The following is a 20,112-nucleotide window of genomic DNA, read 5'->3' as shown; positions in this document are numbered from 1 at the left end:
ACGGTCTCCCTGTAGCCCCAGCTGTCCTGGAACTCACTATGTAGACCAGGCTGGCCTTGAACTCGCAAAGATACTCCTGCTTCTGCCTCCCAAGTGCTGGGATTAAAGCTCACACCTGGTGAGCTTTGTATATTTTATCTGTTCCCTTATATTAATACATTGATCTTATTTTATTTACGTTCTTCTTATAAACAAGCAGGTTTTTACTGCATCTTTTTTTCTTTTAAAATGTTTTTATTATATTTTTTAATGCATATTAACTGTACAAATTAATGGGTTCATGTTGGTGGTAAAGTGGGATCCTACAATAATCCCATTTTTAGTTTTTTGAGGAACTTCCATACTGTTTTCAGAGTGGTTGTGCTAATTTGTATTACCACCAACAGTGTAATTCCCTTCCACATCCTTGACAGTACTTGTTATTTTATTTTTTAAGCAGCCATTAGGATGGAATCTCGATCTTTTTCAGTTGACCAGTAAAAAAAAAAAATTTTTATGTGTATGAGTGCTTTGCCTTCATGTATATAAGTGCACCTATGTCAAGCAAAGTCTGCAGAGGCCAGAAGATGTCAGATCCCCTAGACCTGGAGTTACAGACAGTTGTTATCTGCCATGTGGGTGCTGGGAGTCAAACCTGGGGCCTCTTCAAGAGCAGCTAGCGCTCTTACCTGCTCAGTCATCTCTCCAACCCCTTGAACATTAAAAAAAATATTTTAGTTATTTTTATTTTATGTGTATGTGTGTATTGCCTGCATGTAGGTAAGTGCACCCGTGTCATGTAATGCCTGTGGAAGACAGAAGAGGCTGTAGGATCCCCAGACAGTTGTTAGCTGCCATGTGGGTGCTGGGATTTGAACCCAGGTCTTCAGCAAGAACAGTCGGTGTTCTTAACCACCGAGTCATCTCTCCAGCCCCTGAACATTTTTTTTTAACAGTGAGAATTTCACGGTATTGTTGAAGCTTGATAGTACAGTTTTGTCAGTAATTAATAATACTAAAAAATTATAGTAGAGATATAGAACTCCACATTTACATTCTAAAATACAATTGCATATTTTTAGTTTGAGTTATATCAGCTTTGTTATTAAAGTATTTAAATTTTTTTTAACTTCCCAGACTGTGATTTTATCTCTAGAAGTTCAATGAGGGGTTTTGCATTTTCTATAGGGCACAGGTGAAGGTACACTGGAGCTGTAGAAGAGTGATAGAAAAATGATGGAAAACTTCTTAGTGCCTGAGAATGGACAAAGTCCAAAGTCAAGGCCCGGATGTTCAGGACTACGTGTAGAGTCAAGACCACAGCTGGCCACCAAGGCAGGTGGGAAGTCCATTGTAGAAAATCAGTCCTCCCAAGACTAGAGTCTGCAAATGACAGAAATCGCCTCTGTCCCCAGGATAAACTCAACACAGAGGTAAAGCCACAGAGGATGCAGCCACTCAGAGATGGCTGAAACTGCTGCCCAACCCTGGGAAGTCCTCCTGGTCAATCTGCTCCACCATCAGCCCTGCACCAGAGGAATGTGGAACTGTGATTCATGGTTGGGGACTATAGCTCCAGGCTCATGGGAGGAGACAGGGACTCCAGCTCAGCACAGCGAACCACAGGTCCAGCTCACGGGAGAGGACTACAACTCTGGATCAAGGGAGTGGACCACAGCTCTTTTCGCATTTTTTAAATATAGTCTTTAACTCATTCATATTTTCTTTGGCTGTTGCTGCGACTGTTCTCACTTCTGTTATTTATACTTTTTGTTTTGTGTTTATAATGCTTTCTTTAAAAAAGACTTATTTTTATTTTTAAGTGTGTGTGTGTGTGTCTGTGTCTCTGTGTGGGTATATATATATATATATATGGACGCAGGTGTCCCCAGAGGCCACAGGCATCGGATCCCCTGGAATGGAGTTATAGGTGGTTGTGAGCCACCCTGTGTAGGTTTGGGATCCAGACTCAGGTCCTCTTCAAGAGCACTACATGCTCTTAACTGCTGAGCCATCTCTCCAGTACTGTAATGCTTACTTTTTCTTGTGTCTTTCTAGATTTATGCTTTCTTCTTGTTTTCTTTATTATAGATTTGCTTTTTAAAGTAATATTTTTAGCAATTCTTTGAGAATTTCACGCGATGTATTGCGATCATTCCCCCTCCTCCCCCATCTCGTCCTGGATTCACTACCACGTCCCTACCCATCCAACTTCCTATGCGCTTTATTTTTGTAGAGCTCATTGAGTCCAGTTTGTTGCCCAAATACTCCTGGTATTTGGCATACTTATCAGGGGTCACACCCTTATAGAAAACTGTCTCTCCTAGTAGCTATTAGTGCCAATAGTTCCTTAGCCAGGGCTGGGGCTTTCTGCTCACTCTCCCCTCCATGCTGGGATTTTTGTCAGGCTTCAGCTTCAGTGGGTCTTGAGTATGCTGTCACAAGTGCTGTGGGTTCTTATGTGCAATCTCCCTGTTGTTTCTGGAAAAGACAGTTTCATTGTAGTTGTTGCCTGAGTTCTCTCAGGATCCCTTGCTCCTGGCACTGGTAGAGAAACCATATAGCACGTCTTTATTTGAATTTCTCATAGTTTATATCCTGGGGAGGGGGGAATAGAGTAACTTACAAAAGCAAACACCCAGCACTCCACACAAAGGCAAACACCCCGTGCCCCGTTCTGCTCAGTGGCTCAGTGGCTTCTGTGCTCTGATCACAGTCACCATTAGCTTTCACCCATGCCTTGTGGGTCTGCGGTCTTGCCCCAAGTTGGTAAATGCCCCCTCTCGCATCCGCGTGGGCAAGACAACGGGGCCATTCCTGCGTCATGCGCCACTTCTCCTCCAAGACGGAGCTTTTCAAAAGCTCCTCCCTCCTCAGCTAACTCTCAGCAGTCAATTGTCCATAGGGGCCCCACCCCTCGGAGGAACCAGGCTCTTGGGGACAGTAGTCAACCACCATCTCTGACTCTTACAGTCTACCTGCCTTCTGTTCTATGTCAGTCTCTGAGACTTGGGGGGAGGGGTACGCACAGAATTGAAAGTTAGGTAAGTGAGGTGTATCTTGGTACAGTTTGGGGAAGAGAGTGAATATGATCAAATATAATGTATGAAATTCTCAAATGGTTAACAAAATAAAATATTCAAAAATGCCCTAAAACATGCACATGAGGGCATGCATACACATACACACACACACACACACACACACACACACACACACACACACACAAAACACATAACATACACAATAGGCACAAAACACACAACAAATTTGACCTTTTTGGCCTTGGAACAGAGTATGTTGCTAACAGGCCCAAGGACATTTTGACTTTTAGCCAAGAAACTGGCTACATTTCTTTGGGATCTTTTTACCCTAACTGCCTAGCCAATTCTTACCTCCTATTCTTATCACGCCATCCTCTGAAGGGGTTACCCAAATTGCCAATAGGGAATAGGGACGCAGATAGCTCTGGTTTCTTCCATGCTGAACAGGGACACAGGGTGAGGCAATTGGATACCCCTTCAGTGGGCCTAGCTAAAAGACTCCCAAATTGCATAACTTTTGTCTCTAAGGGGAGAAGACAGTCCTTGAATCATGAATGGGAGATATGAAGGAGAAGTAAAGGCAAGAGTAATTAGCATTACAAGTTCAAGACAGGGAACTAGAAAAAAGTCAGAACAGGACAATTTTCCAAATGTTCACATGAAAGTCCATTGGAGTTTCTTGACAAGGGCTTCCAAAGGCATCTTTCTATTGGGTTCTTCCTCGATTTTCTTTTGTCTTCCAAGGCTGGACTAGTTGGCTGTGAAGAGTGGCTGGATTCTCAGGTGAGAGTCCAGTGACCCTGCTTGGCACTCTTTTAATGAATGAGCACAACTGTCAACAAGCCCAATTGTGACTATATTTAGCAATCAGGCTCAGCCAAAGGTCGTGATGATGGTAGTTATTTCATGCAGAAGGGACTGCTGTATATCATCATCTTATTAAAAAGACCTGGAATTTAAAAGGATTTGGTGCTAGGAGCCACATATGAGGGAGAACATATGTCGTTTATTTTTCTGAGTCTGTGTTACTTAGTATAACAGTTTCTAGATAGGATTCGTTTTAACACTATGTCCATTTAGCAGAATAATAGTAGTAGGTTCTCCCCTAGGTTCATCTATAGGGTGAACCTATCTAGCCACAGGTTCTTGGCCCTAATAACAATGCCAAGTATGGGTTCCATCTTGTGTAGTAGGCCTTAAATCCAACCAGAGAGCATTTGGTTACTCCCATAATGTTTGTGGCCATTATTGCACCTGCATGTATATCTTGTCTAGCTGGTCATTATTGTTGATTACAGGTTCACAGGTTGGTAAAGATGATGATTATTTTTCTCCTCTGGTCGAGTGCATAGTACCTTCTAGCATTATGAAAGCTATCCAGTAGAGATAGAGCTTCTAGATCAGTACCAGCTTGATTTCTTCTTGTTCTATGACTCAAGTATGTAGTGTCTTCATCAGTCTCTAGGCAGGACAGTAAGTGGGGTGTTGATGGGCAGATGGACAGGTCTCGGGTGCTTGTTCAGGGTTGGGTTGCAGGATGCCACACAGTCCCTAGATAGCGTGGTGGGTGTAGATTTGCTTATTAAAGCACATTTATATTTACAGGAAAGAAAAGAGCAGAAAGTATCCCTTGGTGTTCCTGTACACTCATTCTCCTCCACTTTCTGTCTCCAGCTTCTCAGTTTTTCTTGTGTTCATGTGCTGTTTTGTTATGATTGGCGAGTAAATCTTAACACATCATTAGTGGCTAGGGCCCATAGTTTACATGCGAGTTCATGCTGTGTTGCACAGTTCTGTGGGTTCTGGCAAACACACAATGTGATGAATTCTCCACTGCAGTGTTTTGAAGAACAGTTTCATTGCCTTAAAATCCCCTGGGCTCCACATGCTCACCGCCCCCTCCACCTCCCAAGCTGCTGAAAACCATGGGCTTTCTTTTTACTGTCTATTATTTTACCTTTCCCAGAAGGTCACACAAGTTGAGTCACATCCCTTATTTTCTTTATGACTTTTCTCGCTCTCAAGGTGCTTAGAAATTATACACCATAAATATATTATACTAGTGGACAGGTACACAATTAAATAATCATCTTGGTACACATTTTTGAACAAAGTAAAATTTTAAGCTCTATCTGAAGCCTCTTCACTACAAAGATGAAAGGTTTAATTAAGCTCATTGCTTACATCTTCCTTTCTGGCTCCTCAATATCCATGTTTAATTGTATTGACTTGAATTTCTACTTCTGGTTTGAAAATAAGTTGTTTAACCATGGTGTCTTCTAAGTCTGGATGTCTCTTTAACAATTCTTTAAATGTTACCAGTCCACCATCACTTGGGCTGAGCAGTATGCTTATGGATTTCACAGGTCCTTGCTTTTTATTCTACCACATCTTACTCTTTTCCTGAGGCCTTTATTCTGATTAGTTTGTTATTTCCCAAGACACTTCCTCGAATAGTTTTGTTAATTAATAAGGGGTGTAGAGGTGACAGGCTTTCTGGGTGGTATTAAAGTGGGTTTTCTTTGGAACCTGGTTCATGGAAGTAGGGCAGTGGGATGACCTTGGAAGGCTACACCCACTTCTGGTTCCAGTGGGTGTTCTCAGGTTTGATTCATTGCCATGTGAAAAAAATCTCTGCCTCAAGTTCCAGTCCACACAAATTGAGATTGCCCAGCTACCTTCCTGCCATGGTGAACTGAGACTATGAACCTAAATAAATCTGTCATCCCTTGTTAAGTTGTTTATGCCAGGTATTCTGTTACAGTGATGAAAAAGTAATCCAGGAGACTTAAAATTTTCTATTTATCCTGTCAATGAACCCTTTTCATGAGAATATGACAAGGTATGTACTTTTTTCCATTAAAATTTCCTTCAATATGCCAGGCTTATTTCTGTCTTAGAGTCTTTACTCTTCTCTCTCTCTCTCTCTCCTCCTTCAGATAGTGTAAGGACTATAATTAGACCTCATTTTTTTGCTAACTACTATATCTAAAATACTCCCAATTATTATTATCGACCACATTTCATAGTCTGTTTTATTTTCTGAAGTAGTCATACTTATCTATATGTACTGACTTTCTTCCTCCTCACACCAGAATATGGATTCTATGAAGGCAGGTGCCTTTGTTCTTTGACTGCCATGTCCTTGGCTCCTGTAATAATGCCTACCATACAGGAAGAGCTGAATGAATAGAGGATAAAAATATGAAATACACATTTACTTTTTCTAGACTTTTCCAAAATATTTCCATGTGATCAATTTTTTAATTTTTAAAACTTTTATTATTTTTATTTTATGTGTATGTGTATGTATTGCCTGCGTGTGTGTAAGCGTACTCATGTTGTGAAGTGCCCATGGAGGTCAGAAGAGAGTGTTGGATTCCCATGGAACTGGAGTTACAGACAGTTGTTAGCTGCCATTTGGGTGCTGGGAATCAAACCTGGGTCCTCTGCAAGAGCAGCCAGTGATTTTAACCACTGAGCTAACTCTCCATCCCCTTTATTTAATTTTTTAAACTGTGGCACACACCTTTAATCCCAGCACTTGGGAGGCAGAGGCAAGTGGATGTCTGTGAGTTCAAGGCCAGCCTGGTCTACATAGTAGTGAAAGATTTATCGTCCTCTTTTTTTTTTTTTTTTTTTTAAAAAAAAAAAAAAAAAAAAAAAAAAAAAAAAAACCCAAAAAACCAAAAAACCAAAAACCCCCACAAAAAAGCTTCTTAATATTGCCATTGATACTTCTGGTGTACTTCACAACTTTTAGTGAGAAGTTAAGTAAACACACATGCACACACACATACAAACACACAATGGCAAATGCTTGCATACAAAATGGAGTTGCAGGAATTCTAGCATATGGAAAAGTTGAACTATTCAGTAGATTTAATGAAGCTCACAAAAATCCCTGGTGTGTTTGGTAGAACTTTCTTCTGTTTCACATTGTTTAAATTATCTTTTGAAACACTGTTAGTTCTTATTTCTGTTTACTGGCTTGTCACAAGCAGAGGATATTAAATGTTGCTTTTGTTGTGTCTTGTAAATATGGTTCAACAGATAACAAGATTACCAGTGTAAATGGATCTGTTTTGTTAGATATTGAGCTTAATATGATTTGGTTTGGCCAACACCACCAGGCTTTGCCAATGGACACTACCTTTGAAATCTAGCACTAGTGTTCAGGCCATTTTTTCAGCTGTCTTCTCTGCAGCACGTGGTTAAGAAGCCTGGAATCTTTGCACTGGTTTGTGCTCTCGTATTCTGTTGCCTTTTGAAAAAATATTTATTATTTTTATGTTATGTATGCATATATTGCCTGCGTGTAGATAAGTGCACCCGTGTCATGCAATGAATGCCCTTGGAGGACAGAAGAGGCTGTCAGATCCCCTGGAACCAGAGTTACAGACAGTTGTTAGCTGCCATGTGGGTGCTGGGATTCAAACCCGGGTCTTCTGCAAGAACAACCAGTGTTCTTAACCACTGAGCCATCTCTCTAGCCCATTGCCTTGTTTAAAGAAATGGGGCTGAAATGATAAGCTATTGTGACTAAAGTTTGTGATTAGAAAGCTTTATTCCATTTACACATAATAAGCTTATGAAGCAAAAGTTTCCAGCATTTGCTAATAAATCAGTTTTAGCTTCCAGGATACAATGACAACCACAAAAGTCATTTAAATTGTATTATGGTTGAAAAGACAAAATTAGTAAGATTATATAAATAAATTAACACAAAATATATGCATTTTGTATTAATAAGCATAATAATATATAAATAAATTATATATAAATAAATATATATATAAATATATAAATAAATATAAAGTTATAAAGAGCAAAATTACATGAAGAGGAGACACATGGCACATCTGTATCCTTCTAGAATAATTAAGCATATGTAGGGTCTGGGTAGATAGTTCTGTTGGTGAAGGGCTTGCTTTGCAAGCCTGAGGACCAGAGTTCAAGCCCTAGAACCCACATAAAAAAGCTGGGTGGGGGGCTGAGAGATGGCTCTGCATTTAAGAGTGCTTGTTGCTCTTACAGAGGATTTGGGTTCGGTTCCCTCTACCCATATTATGGCTCACAACCATCTGTAACTCCAGTTCCAGGGGATCTGACATTCTCTTCTGGCATCTGTGGGTACCAGACATGCACATAGCACACAGATATACATGCAGGCAAACACTGATAGACATAAAGTGAAAAAATAAATCTTTTAAAAAGCTGGGTGTGATGGTACATTTGCTTGTAATTCCTGCATTGGGGAGGTGGAGACAGGTGGATTCCTGGAACTGGGTGGCCTGCTAGCCTAGTGGAATGGTAAATTCCAGGCTTTGGAGGATTCTATCTCAAATAAACAAGTGTTATGGCCTGAGTGTGGAGGTCAGAGGACAACCTATTGGAGTTAATTCTCTCCTTCTATCATGTGGGTCCTGGGGACCAATTTCAAGCCAGGCTTGGCAGCCAGTACCTTTACGTATTGAGCCAACTTGCCAGCCCACTCATAACTTTTCAGTGATAACCACAGTTAAGATTTTGGCAATTTTCTTATCATGTTTTTCCATTCAGTTGCATGAGTTACTTGTGTATAACAGATAAATTCAAAGCTTAGCTGCTTAATGCAATAAACTCATCCCATAGCTTCTGAGAATCAAGAAGGCAGAGCGGCTTAGTGCAGTGGTTCTGGAGGGAAATCTCCTATGAAGTTGCTCATGAGACCAGTGGCAGTAGTAGTTCTATGACAGGGCTGGAGAATGCCTTCTGACTCCATTCATTGCACTTAACAAGGAGACTGTAGTTCCTTACCAGGCATGACTCTCCACAGAAATGCTGGCATGACATAGAGGCTCCATGCAAGAAGTGGACACTGGGGAGGGAGGGGGAAATGGAGGGACTGAGGGAAAAGGGAGGTAGAGGAGACCCCTAGATAGAAGCTATGGTCTTATAATTAACCTCAAATATGATCATCTCGAATGCTACACTATTATAATGCTCATACTGACTGAACGTAGGAGATGACAGTACTGGGTGCTAATGCCACAAACACTGGGGACATGAGAGGCTAGATAGCATGCAACAGCCCAGCATGAGCTTTTCACCATAGTGTAAAAAAATTTTCCTATAATGTTACTTCAGGGATTGTATTACATCATTGTAGGCCTTCAGACTCAAGTGCACAAGGATGCTATACAACTATGAGCTTATGCTTTCTTTTTCTTTTCCAACAGAGACGGGAATTTATTCATTCTTCCAAATCAGCACCCTTTCAAACTACTCACCTCAGGAACCTGTCGACTCATTCTGATGATGTCAGGCTATTGTCACAAACGTGCCAGGAATTCTTTTAGGATTAAGACTGGAATCTTGCAGCACATTATTAACAATAAATTCAAAGGTGAGATGAGGGTATCACGATAGCAATAGAACATACACTAAATTTATTCTTGTTCTTCTGTTGCTCAGTTTGCTATACCAAAGCAGACATAGTATTCAAAAACGTGGTCTTGATACCAAACCATGGCTTAGCAAAATTATGTTTTATCAGAATGAATTATTATATGAAAAACTAACTGAGAGAACTTTATTGCTTTAGAGAGACTGCAGCTCCTTAGGCTTTGAATGTTCCCCCTCCCCTTAGCTCTTAGCCCCAGCTAAGCTACTTGCTTAGTATCCCACAGTATTCTTTCTTTAGGCTTAGTTCTTAACAGAAGTTCTATATTAGGGGCTGGCAAGAGTGTTCAGCAGATAAAGATATTTGCTGCCAAGTCTGAGGTCTTGAGTTCAATCCTCGGGATCCATATGGTGGAAGGAGAAAACTGGCTCTGGAAAGCTGTCCTCTGACCACCACATGCCTGTGTGGCATGTACCCCTACCTACTACCCCACCCCCACAAAATAAATAAAATAATAACGTAATTAAGAAAAAATTCCTATATAGATAAAAATCTACACAGACCAGAGTATATTGTATTTACAAAACCCTTAATTTTTCTGGAAAAAGGAAATTGTGTACCATGAACCAATCTTATTTGATCTCATTTTCCATGCGCCTGGTGCATAGTAGGTACTTATTAGCTAGTTGCTGAACTGAAGATACAATGAAATTCTGATGTCATAAAAAGCCACTTAAGCTAATGAGACTTTACTGGTGCTCTAAATCTAATATAATTGTACTTGGCCCCAGGACTTTGTCTTTTCAATTCTATGTTATGATGATATCATAGAATTCTTTTACTTTTCTTGAGAGTCCTGTGGAAACATTATTGAGATTAAAATAGATAGCATGCTGAGAAACAGAGATATCTCTCCATCTCTCAAATTGTCCTAACAAAAAGCAATCACCACCCAAACAGATGGAATATCCTCAATCCTATCAGAAATTTTCTAGAACTAGATTCACATTCTGAGTTTCCATGAAGCTGTAATAGGCTTAGTTGTATCTTCCTTTCACTAAAAAGAGTTGCAGTTATTGGTTTTCTTTATGACTTCTAGAAAGAGGATGTGTGTGTGTGTGTGTGTGTGTGTATGTGTGTGTACTATGTGTGTGAGTGTACGATATATGCAATCATTGTCTTTTCGAACAACTGCTTGGGGGTTAGGATGAAACAGTGGGGAAATAAACAAACTGCTACCATTCTTCAGAAAGCAAATGTTACATTAGCAGTTCTATTTTGGAGGAGGAAAATAATCCAGTTTCAAGGCTGGCATAAATATTATGCTCATCACTCACTCACTCCTTTACATAGGAGGCAGAAAATTCCATGATTTCATGCCTAGTCCTCCAACAAAGACATGGCTTGGCCTTTTCCTTTACTTAATTTCTTCCTGTTTTAAGGTGATAATTTATTCTTCTAAAAGGAATTAGTGGCAGCTTCTGATGTTGAAACATTGAGACCAGAACGTTAAAAATTAAAGCAGAACAAATTGTCATGAGGGGAATAAAATTCCCTGGGAGTTCTATAATGAAAGAAGTCACTGGGCACCCAGAATGATCTAAGTAGCATGCCTTTAATGAGGCGCTGGTGAAACTGTGGGGAGCTAGCCATTCTCCCCATGTAGATGAACACTTCCTGTCAGCCGCATCTCAGTCCTTGGTTGGTTTTAGCTCTCTTTCTCTTCCTCTTCCTCTCTCCTGTTCTCTTTCTCTTTCTCTCTTTTTAAAATATAACTTCATGCTTATAGAACAACTGAAAAAGTATAATAAGAATTTTTGAGTAGCTTTGGCATTTTTCTTGATTTTCTTACCTGATCATTCTCTCCTCTCTCTTTCTCATATACACCTTTTTAACCATTTAAAAGTAAGACGAGGACACTGACCCCTTATTATAAAAACATCTCCAAGTATATATTACCCACCAACAAAGAAAACACAGTCTCTTACATTCTCACAATACAGTCATCAAATTTTGGACCTCATAGTTTTCTATTCTATATATCCTCCTTAAAATTTGTCAATTGTGTGACTGATGTCTTACAATAAAAGATATTTGGGGGGTCCAATGTCCAATCTAAGGAAGGTGTGTTGCCCTTAGTTTTAAGCTCTCTTTAGCCTCTTGTAATGTGGAATTATTGCTCTTTCATTCTTTTTCTTACGGCCTTGATAATGTTGAAGGCTACTTTGTAGACTATACCTCAGTCTGGGTTAGTCTGATGAGATCTAAGTTATGACTTTTGCTAGGACTGTATAGGAATAATACTACATCCTCCTTCATGCAGCATGTCAGGAGGTAGATGAGACTGGCTTGATCTAATACCATGATGTTCACTTTGACTATTCTTTTGGAAATCCTACCTTCTGTTCTGTGGTGTGAGACCACATGATACTTTCTGAGACTCTTGGACACAGAGTGAAGGTTGCGCTGTACTGGTTAGTCTTCATTTGTCCCCACTCGAGATGTGTTTTCTGCCCTTCCTTCTTTTCTCCGAACCCTGAGAGGGTAATCCCTGGTGACCATATCACCCGAACTTCTCAACAGATTCAGCAAATAATAAATACCAGCAGGAGATCACAGTAGGAGAGGAGAACAGTTCAAGCACCTTGACCCGCCTGTAACCCTCATCACTTTGCTTTGGTCCTGTGTCTTTGGCAGTGGCTGTCCTTTTATAACCACAGCTCCCATTTTTATGTGACTCATCTTGTCCTCTGCTCACAGACACAGGGCCTTCCTTCCCCTGCTAGTATCTAGCTGCCTCAGCATGCTTTGCAGCTGTCTTACCTCTGCCCACACATCTAAAAGCGGTCCTTTGTTAGAGATGCTTAGTTGACTTGAGTTGAATTCTGTTTGGGGCTGTGATTCTTACTGGTCCATCTCTCATTCCTTGTGGTATTGGGAAACAAATGGAGAAAGAGCCACGCTTGAGAAAAGTGTGAGCACAAATGCCAGCGATACAACTTCCCGCATGAAGAAGAACAAAAGCCAATTGTTGATCATTTACTGGAAAGGCACTAAGTAGATCCTGAAGGATTGCAAATTGTTATTTGTTTTCCCTTGACAGGCGTAGAATGGAGTTCAGCTGATGAATAAGAGGTCAGGAGGGGAGAATGCTGTAAGATAGCAATAAGAAAATGTTTGCTCGGCGGTTGCAGAGAAATCCAAGGGGACTTACATACATGAACTGTTCTCCTTTTGTCCAGCAGGTTACCCAATCTCTTGCACTGTTCTTCCTCTGGTTTCTATCTTACCTCACTATCTCACCGTCATTTCATTGTACAGGTAAAGACATACAGCCTCAGTCCTCCGAGCCTGAAGCAAAAAATACAGACATGCTGGGATTCTAACACAGTTTTATATGAAGTCCGAAGCCCAAGTTCTCCTTCACTACAAAACAGTAGGAGTGAGGAAGAAAGTTCCAGAAAGCAGAGATTTGGTGGGAGAAATATCAAGGAAGAAGAAATGTTTGGATTCACTACATTTTTTGGGAAAAAAAGCATACAGGAAGAATCAGAGCACAGGGAAGGCTATGGGGATGATACAGGTCAGCTTCTTGTCACAGAAACCAGGATGTTTTATGCCTTTGGTAAAAAAGTCAATATGGTGCAGATGAAAGATTATGCAGGATGAAAGTTGGCTTCCACCAGGCTACTGTTGTCCAGACACCTTGTTAATGGTTGGTGAACATATCCTGAATTTAATGAGTCACTATTTTTATAGCCACCAAGTTAGGAAAAGATAACGCTTAGATAAGAGCTAGTTTAATGTTTTATCATTGTATATCCTAAGTTAATAACAATTAGATACAAATTTACTTAGATTTGCATACCACTTCTCCAAAGAGTTAAAGGCTGATAGCCAATAACAGATAAGATAAATCTGAATAGAGGAGTAAAGGTCTGTTTCAGAATTAAACACAATATCCAAATATTGTTATAGCACAGTACAGTTCAAAGTGCTTGAAATAAACATTATTCCATCCTTACACAATTTTATAAACAAGTACTGTTAATACTATCAACATTTTACAGCTGCCCTGCTCTGAGTTTACTCAGAAGGGGCAGGGTACATCTCCCCTGCTGGGGCCTGTGGCCTTCCTCTAGGTCCCTCTACCCCCTGCAAGGCGCTTTCTTCTGCTCCTCACTTTCAGCTGACACTTTACCTGTACATGCATTTGTTAGCTGATATGTAAGCCAATCACTGGTGATGACTTAAAATACCATCTTTCCTTGAGGGCTCTGAGTTTAACAAACAGGTCTGAAATGAAGAAGTCTTTCCATATTCAAAGAAATGAGCTTTAATGAGCTCAATCACAGATACTTTGGGCATCATTTTCTAGGACAAGGAAATCCCACAGGTCACCCACTTATAAAAGGACTCATTGAACAGTCCCCAGAGGAGCAGAGAATGGATGTAAACCTTCTCTGAGGCAGAGCAGGTGGAGAGGAAGCACTTTGGTTTGCTGCTTTCATTTTCCCTTTGGATCTATTTGCTTATCTGTGAAGTAGCCAAGGATGAGAGGGGTGGACTCTTGAGGCTTCTGGGCTTTATTGTGCTGACCGGCATGGTGTTCATGCCCTCACCTCCTCTATTTTTTAATTTTAATTATTTTTTTTTGAGACAGGGTCTCCCTGTAGCTCCAGCTACCCTGGAACTCCCTATGTAGACCAGGCTGGACTTGATCTCGCAGAAATCCATCTGCCTCTGTCTCCTGAGTGCTGCGATTAAAGGTGTGTACTACCACGCCTGGCTATTTTTTCTCAAGAAATGATAGGAAATAGGATGGACAGATGGCTCCCATCATCAGTTCACAAAGAGGATAATGCCACTCTACTTACTTGATACAAATAGTAATATAGAAATGCATACTTGAAAGGCTATTTTCCCAATTATAATGGCATCTGACATCTGCCTCTCCCACAAAGATGTCCAAAGGAAAATGAAATTGATTTTCTGGTCTTTTGTAAAATGCAGCTATTGTCTTGGATACAACAAGTAATTTATTCTAGGTTAGCAGCAATATGTTCACATATTGAGTTTAGCATAGAATTCTTGGCATGAACAGAAAAGTAAATGAGTTGTTAGCTTTACATTCTCTATTTTCTAGGAAATCATATGAAAAAAATTAGGAATGGTAGGAATCTTTCCTTCTCACCTAAACACTATACTTAGATTAAATTTCTACTCTTAAAACTTCATTAAATTAAATTTCAACATGTAAAACCTTGGGGGATATTTGAACGATATACAAACCATAATAAATAAATAATAAGAAAGTGAGATTCTTTTCTTCCATTCTAACAGAATTAAAGCATAGATTAATTCCCCATAGGGGATTGCAGATCAATAGCTTGTTTCTTTTACCCTTATCTGAGATTGAGTATAAATTCCTGAAGCTGATTTAATTCTTTATTCTCTGTGTGTGATATGTATCTGCATGTATGTGTGGGTGTGCTGCATGCACACAGAGGCCAGAGGAGGGTGTGTAGTGTTCTTCTCTATCACTCTCCCCCTTGTTCCTTTGAGACGGGGTCTCCCTGAACCTGAGGCTGGAGCTCACGGTTTTCAGTTAGGTTGCCAGCCAGCAAGTCTGAGCAAGTCCTCCTGTCTCTGTCTCCCAGACTCTCATAGTGCTACGGCTACAGGTGAATGAGACAGTGCCTGGCTTTTTGTGTGGATGTTTGGATACTAACTCAGGTCCTCATGGTTGTGCAGCAAGAGTTCTTGAAAACGGAGCTGTCTTTCAACCTCTAATTCCTTATTCTTACATCTTGTGTATGTTCACTTCTTTCTTCATTCTACAATATTATGAGTAACCCAAAGGACTTAGGAATGATAATGTGAATCCTCCCCTCCCCATCTTATCCTCCTAAGCAAGGTAACAGTATTTCAGGGCTGATGTGTGTCCTTAGTTCGTCACACTGGTCAGTCTCATTTCAACCCTAGCCAGGGAAGTGTACATCCCTAATCAATCAGTGTTTCTTCATTGTACATTAGCAGTGACCCAGAAATTGCTGAGTTCCAAATTCAAGCTTTACAGAATTTTCATTCTTTTCTTTTACATTAAAGTTAAAATTTAGCAGGGAGTGATGGCACACATCTTTAGTCCCAGCACTTGGGAAGCAGAGGCAGTGAGATTGAGGCCACCCTGATCTCCATAGAAAGTTCCAGGCCAATTAGGGCCACAGGGAGATTTTGTCTCAAAAAGACCAAAAGAAGGTTAAAGTTTAAAGAACATTAAAAGGTAAAGAAAGATAAATTTCATATGTGGCTCATGTTTTGACCATGCTACTCATAGCTTTGGCATCTGGGGTTTTGGTAAATTAGATTGAGATTATCTTTTACAAACTGTGGTTCACTTTCCAAGAAGTCAAATTATATTTCCTGTCATCTTTCTTAATTACCTGTCAAGCACAGTTTCTTCTCTCTCAGCCTAGAACTGTACAGTGAGGGAGGTATAAGCCTCAGCTGATCCAGTCACTATATACTAGGAAAACAAAGCAGCTAAAATCCATGCATGTTGTCAACAGCTAAGTCTTGGAAAAATATTGTAAAGGCAGTAGCTATTTCCTTTTGACAATTGCTGGCTTTCCAGACTCTCAACCACTAAAAATCCTTAACAAATGAATAAACTCCATCTCGCTGTATGATGTGCAAAGCTTGATGAGTCATGAAGCCCAGAAAAGCACAATAGTCCATTGCAGGCTGTGAAGATGTGTTAAGTAAGATCACAAAAGAAGCCTGCTTCTTGCTTGTAGCTCAGCCTACATATCCTGGCTGTGAATCTTCATGGCACATTTGGGTTCTTGGCATGGTTCTCATTTCAGTCTTATGAGTCAGGGATTATGTATCTCTACTGGGATGCTATAGAAGCAGGTGGCATACAAAAAACAGAAAACAAGAACAGGTGCAGTGAGAAATCAAATGTTTTTTTTTTTCCTCCCAGTGAAGGAAGGAGAGGGAGAGGAGGAGGAGGAAATACGAACATCTTGGGAATTTCCTCTGGTTGTTTGGTGGGCAGAGTGACAGCCACAAATACAGCACCGAATGAGGTAATAATCCAGTAGGAATATAAATCAATAAACTACACCTCAAGCTCCGTTTGGTTTCTGTACTTTTTTCTTGGAGAGTGATATTGCTGGTTTGGGATCTCTCTTTGTGAAATTATTCTAGCTCCCTCTGAAGATGTCTGTCTTTCTTCATTGTGTTTTTCCATTCATCTACTTCCTCGAAAGGAGTAAAAAAGTAATCAGAATACACCCTCCAACACACAGACACACACACACACACATACACACATAGAAACACACACATAGAGATACACACAGACACACACAGAGACATACACAGACACACACACAGACACACAGACACACAGACACACAGACACACAGACACACACACACACACAGAGACACGAACACACAGATACATGCACAGACATGAACCGATGCTGTAACTTCCCACACATCTTGTTCAAGCTTGTTTCTTCTCTGAAAATTACCATCTGAACCATCTGGTAAACCAATGCACAAACATTCCTAGTTAAACTCCTCTCTTCCACAAAACTTTCCAGTGGACACCTTTGGACTCCTTTCTGTCACTATTGTGCAGATTTCATATACATTTTTTGTCTATTTTTGTTCTCCACCCAGAATGTGAGCAATTCCAATTAACCAGTATCTTTGGCAAATGTCTTACAGTCACACAGCCAAGAGCAGAATGCACACAGGGACCCTCAACAAATATTATCCAGAGGCGTGGGTTATGGGAATAAAGTAGAATTAAGTAGAGTTAATAACTTATTAAAAAGAAGAGGGAGAAACAAGGATGTTGGGAAGGCGGAGATGGTCAGCTTCAGGCTTATCTAGCAACCCATCTGCTCATGGAATGTCTTCACCTGTTTCAAAGTGAATGCTTATTTGTTTATACATCCAACAGCTGTAGGGTAAAAACATTCCAACAGATACTACAGTAGCTGGAGACTGTGGTCAAGGAAACAGGTGAGGGTGGCCAGATTTTAGCAATAAGTTTCAAAGAAGTCGACACTGGGCAAACAAGATTGTCCACCACTGGGTGGAATGGAAGCAGAGGACATTGGCTTGAAGGAAACACATCATCATTCCTGATGCTCCACCTGCTTCTCATCTCCTTAGATGAGGATCCAAAGTTCTTTCAACTGGCTGTGTCGTCAGCGTCATTCCAACCTGTTTGCTGTACTCTGTCCCAAGCCAGGCCCTGTGCTGTGGCTCTAGCAAGCTCCCACTTCATAGGCTTTGCCTCTTCAGCTCACTGTACTCTTTCTCCAGACACCTGCATGCCTTTTCACTTGATTTGGTTCCAGCCCTTAGTTATCACCTTGCCAGGATAGGCCCACCCTGGACATCCCATCCAAAATCACCCTCTTTTTCTGTCACTCTTCCAAGTGTTTTTTATATTATTCTCACTTCCTGACTGTACATCTATCTCTGTGCACGTACTCTTGCACAGTCATGCATTGTTTCACAACAGGGACATACCCGAGAACTGTCTCATTAGATGATTGAGTCACCATGTGAACCTCACAGCTTATGTCCACAAGCCTAGGAGGTACGGATTGTTCACACCAAGGCTCTGTGCTTCTATGCTTCAAACCTGTAATCACAAATCAGGTGACTACTGAATACTAAAGGCAGCTATAACATTGTATATATTGTTTACAAGCACATTTAAGCATAGAAGAAATGAAGCACTCTGTGATAGGAGTTTTCCAGCTCCATTATAATCTTCTAGGATTATATAGTCGATACTTAGCTAAAATGTCATATGTGATGGAAGACTACATACATACATATGTTCATACACATGTATTTGTCTTTCTGCCTGTTTGAATGTGAACCTCTTGCTGGTTGTATTATCAGGTCTTAGTTCATAGTCGACTTGTATTGAATGTCTGTGAGACAAATGACCAAAGTAGATAACTCGTGTGTGTGTGTGTGTGTGTACACATATGTGTGGTATTGGGAACTGAACCCAGGGCCTTGTGCATGCTAGGCAACTTCTTTACCATTGATCTATATCTCTGGTTCCAGTTAATATTTTTTTAACCTAGGACTTTTGTTTATTGGTTGTATCCTCTTGGGAAAATTATTGAATCCTCCTAACCTGACTTTTGTTGTCTGTAAACTGACTTGAAGATGCGCATTTTAGTAGATTGTGGTAAGGGGTATTCTACACATAAGATGATGGGTTAGTGCCTGACTAAAGGTGTAGATGCACAATAAGTGACAGCTATGCTTTTCAGCTGGCTTTGGAATTTTCAAAATTTGTTCTTTACCATTTATGGTTTTGAAGAGTTTCCTAGCCACAGTCCTACTCTGTAACTGTGAATGAGCCAGGCATGCAGAGTCATAGTGATTTCCCATTCACAGGGATGGTGGAACTGCCAGTTACAGTAGGATGCTCAAAGGGGAAAAGTAGCAGCCTTGATTTTTCTTAAGCACAGTATATCATCTTTTCCCTCGGTGACAGCAAATGTTTTAACCCTGTTCATCTGGTTCAGTGATGGGGAAAATATGGGCACATGTGTTCATAGAAATAGCCTAAGAACTGCATGGTCATCTCAAAAGATGCAGAGAAGGCCTTTGAAAAACTTCACCATGCATTTATGTCCAAAGTCCTAGAGAGAATTGGACTGAAGGGAAAATACCTCAACATAATTAAAGCCATATATAACAAACCCATAACCAACCAACATCATTCTAAATGGAGAAAAACTGGAAGCATTCCCATAGAAATAAGGAACCAGACAAGGTTGCCCACTATCCCCACTTCTCTTTAACATAGTGCTTGAAACTCTTGCAAGAGCAATAAGACAAGAGAAGGAAATTAAAGGAGTAATAATTGGAAGAGATCAAATTATCCCTTTTTGCAGATGATATGATATTATATCTAAGGGATGCCAAAAATTCCACCAGAAAACTCCTAGAAATTATTAACACGTTCAAGAAAAGTGTCAGGTTACAAAATTAACCTACAAAAGTCTGTAGCTTTTCTATATACCAATAACAAGCAATCAGAGAAAGAGCACATGGAAACACTCCCCTTTACAATAGCTGCAAAAAAAAAAAATCTCAGAATAAACCTGACCAAAGACATTAAAGACCTCTACAATGAAAATTTTAAATCTTTAAAAAAAGAGATTGAGGAAGACATCAGAAGATGGAAGGACCTCCCATGCTCATGGATTGGGAAGAATTAATATTGTGAAAATGACCATCCTACCAAAAGTAATTTACCGATTCAATGCAATCCCAATAAAAATCCCCATGAAATTTTTCACAGAACTGGAAAAAACCATCCTAGGATTCATATGGAAGCACAAAAGACCTCGGATAGCCAAAACAACCCTGAGCACTAAGAGCAATGCTGGGGGGAGGATTACTATACTTGATTTTAAGCTGTATTACAGAGCTATAGTCATAAAACAACATGGTACTGGCACAAAAATAGACCCATAGATGAATGGAACAAATTGAAGACCCAAATATGAGTAAATGAAATTTCAGCGACCTGATATTTGACAGAGAGGCCAAGAATATTCACTGGAGGAAAGACAGCATGTTCAGCAAATGGTGCTGGCAAAACTGGATCTCCACCTGTAGAAGAATGAAACTAAACCCCTAT

The 20,112-nt window shown here is 40.2% G+C and overlaps 1 long non-coding RNA gene across 2 annotated transcripts in view; it reads left to right on the top strand.

Moving 5' to 3' along the window:
- The window catches only part of LOC115068721, a 123,993-nt gene that overhangs the window by 20,953 nt on the left and 82,928 nt on the right, over positions 1–20,112 (top strand). The window contains exons 2-4 of one of the 2 annotated variants that reach the window (XR_003848065.1): positions 9,245–9,411; positions 12,730–12,991; positions 16,394–16,499. This is a non-coding gene — a long non-coding RNA (uncharacterized LOC115068721). The remainder of the gene's footprint in view (positions 1–9,244; positions 9,412–12,729; positions 12,992–16,393; positions 16,500–20,112) is intronic. The other variant, XR_003848066.1, reaches the window with a different exon arrangement.

This window comes from Nannospalax galili, unplaced genomic scaffold (assembly GCF_000622305.1).
Source record: "Nannospalax galili isolate Female #2095 unplaced genomic scaffold, S.galili_v1.0 scaffold109, whole genome shotgun sequence".
In the NCBI taxonomy this organism is placed as follows: Eukaryota; Metazoa; Chordata; class Mammalia; order Rodentia; family Spalacidae; genus Nannospalax; species Nannospalax galili.
The sequence above is the reverse complement of the archived record's forward strand: the minus strand, read 5'-3'. Positions and strand labels throughout refer to the sequence as shown.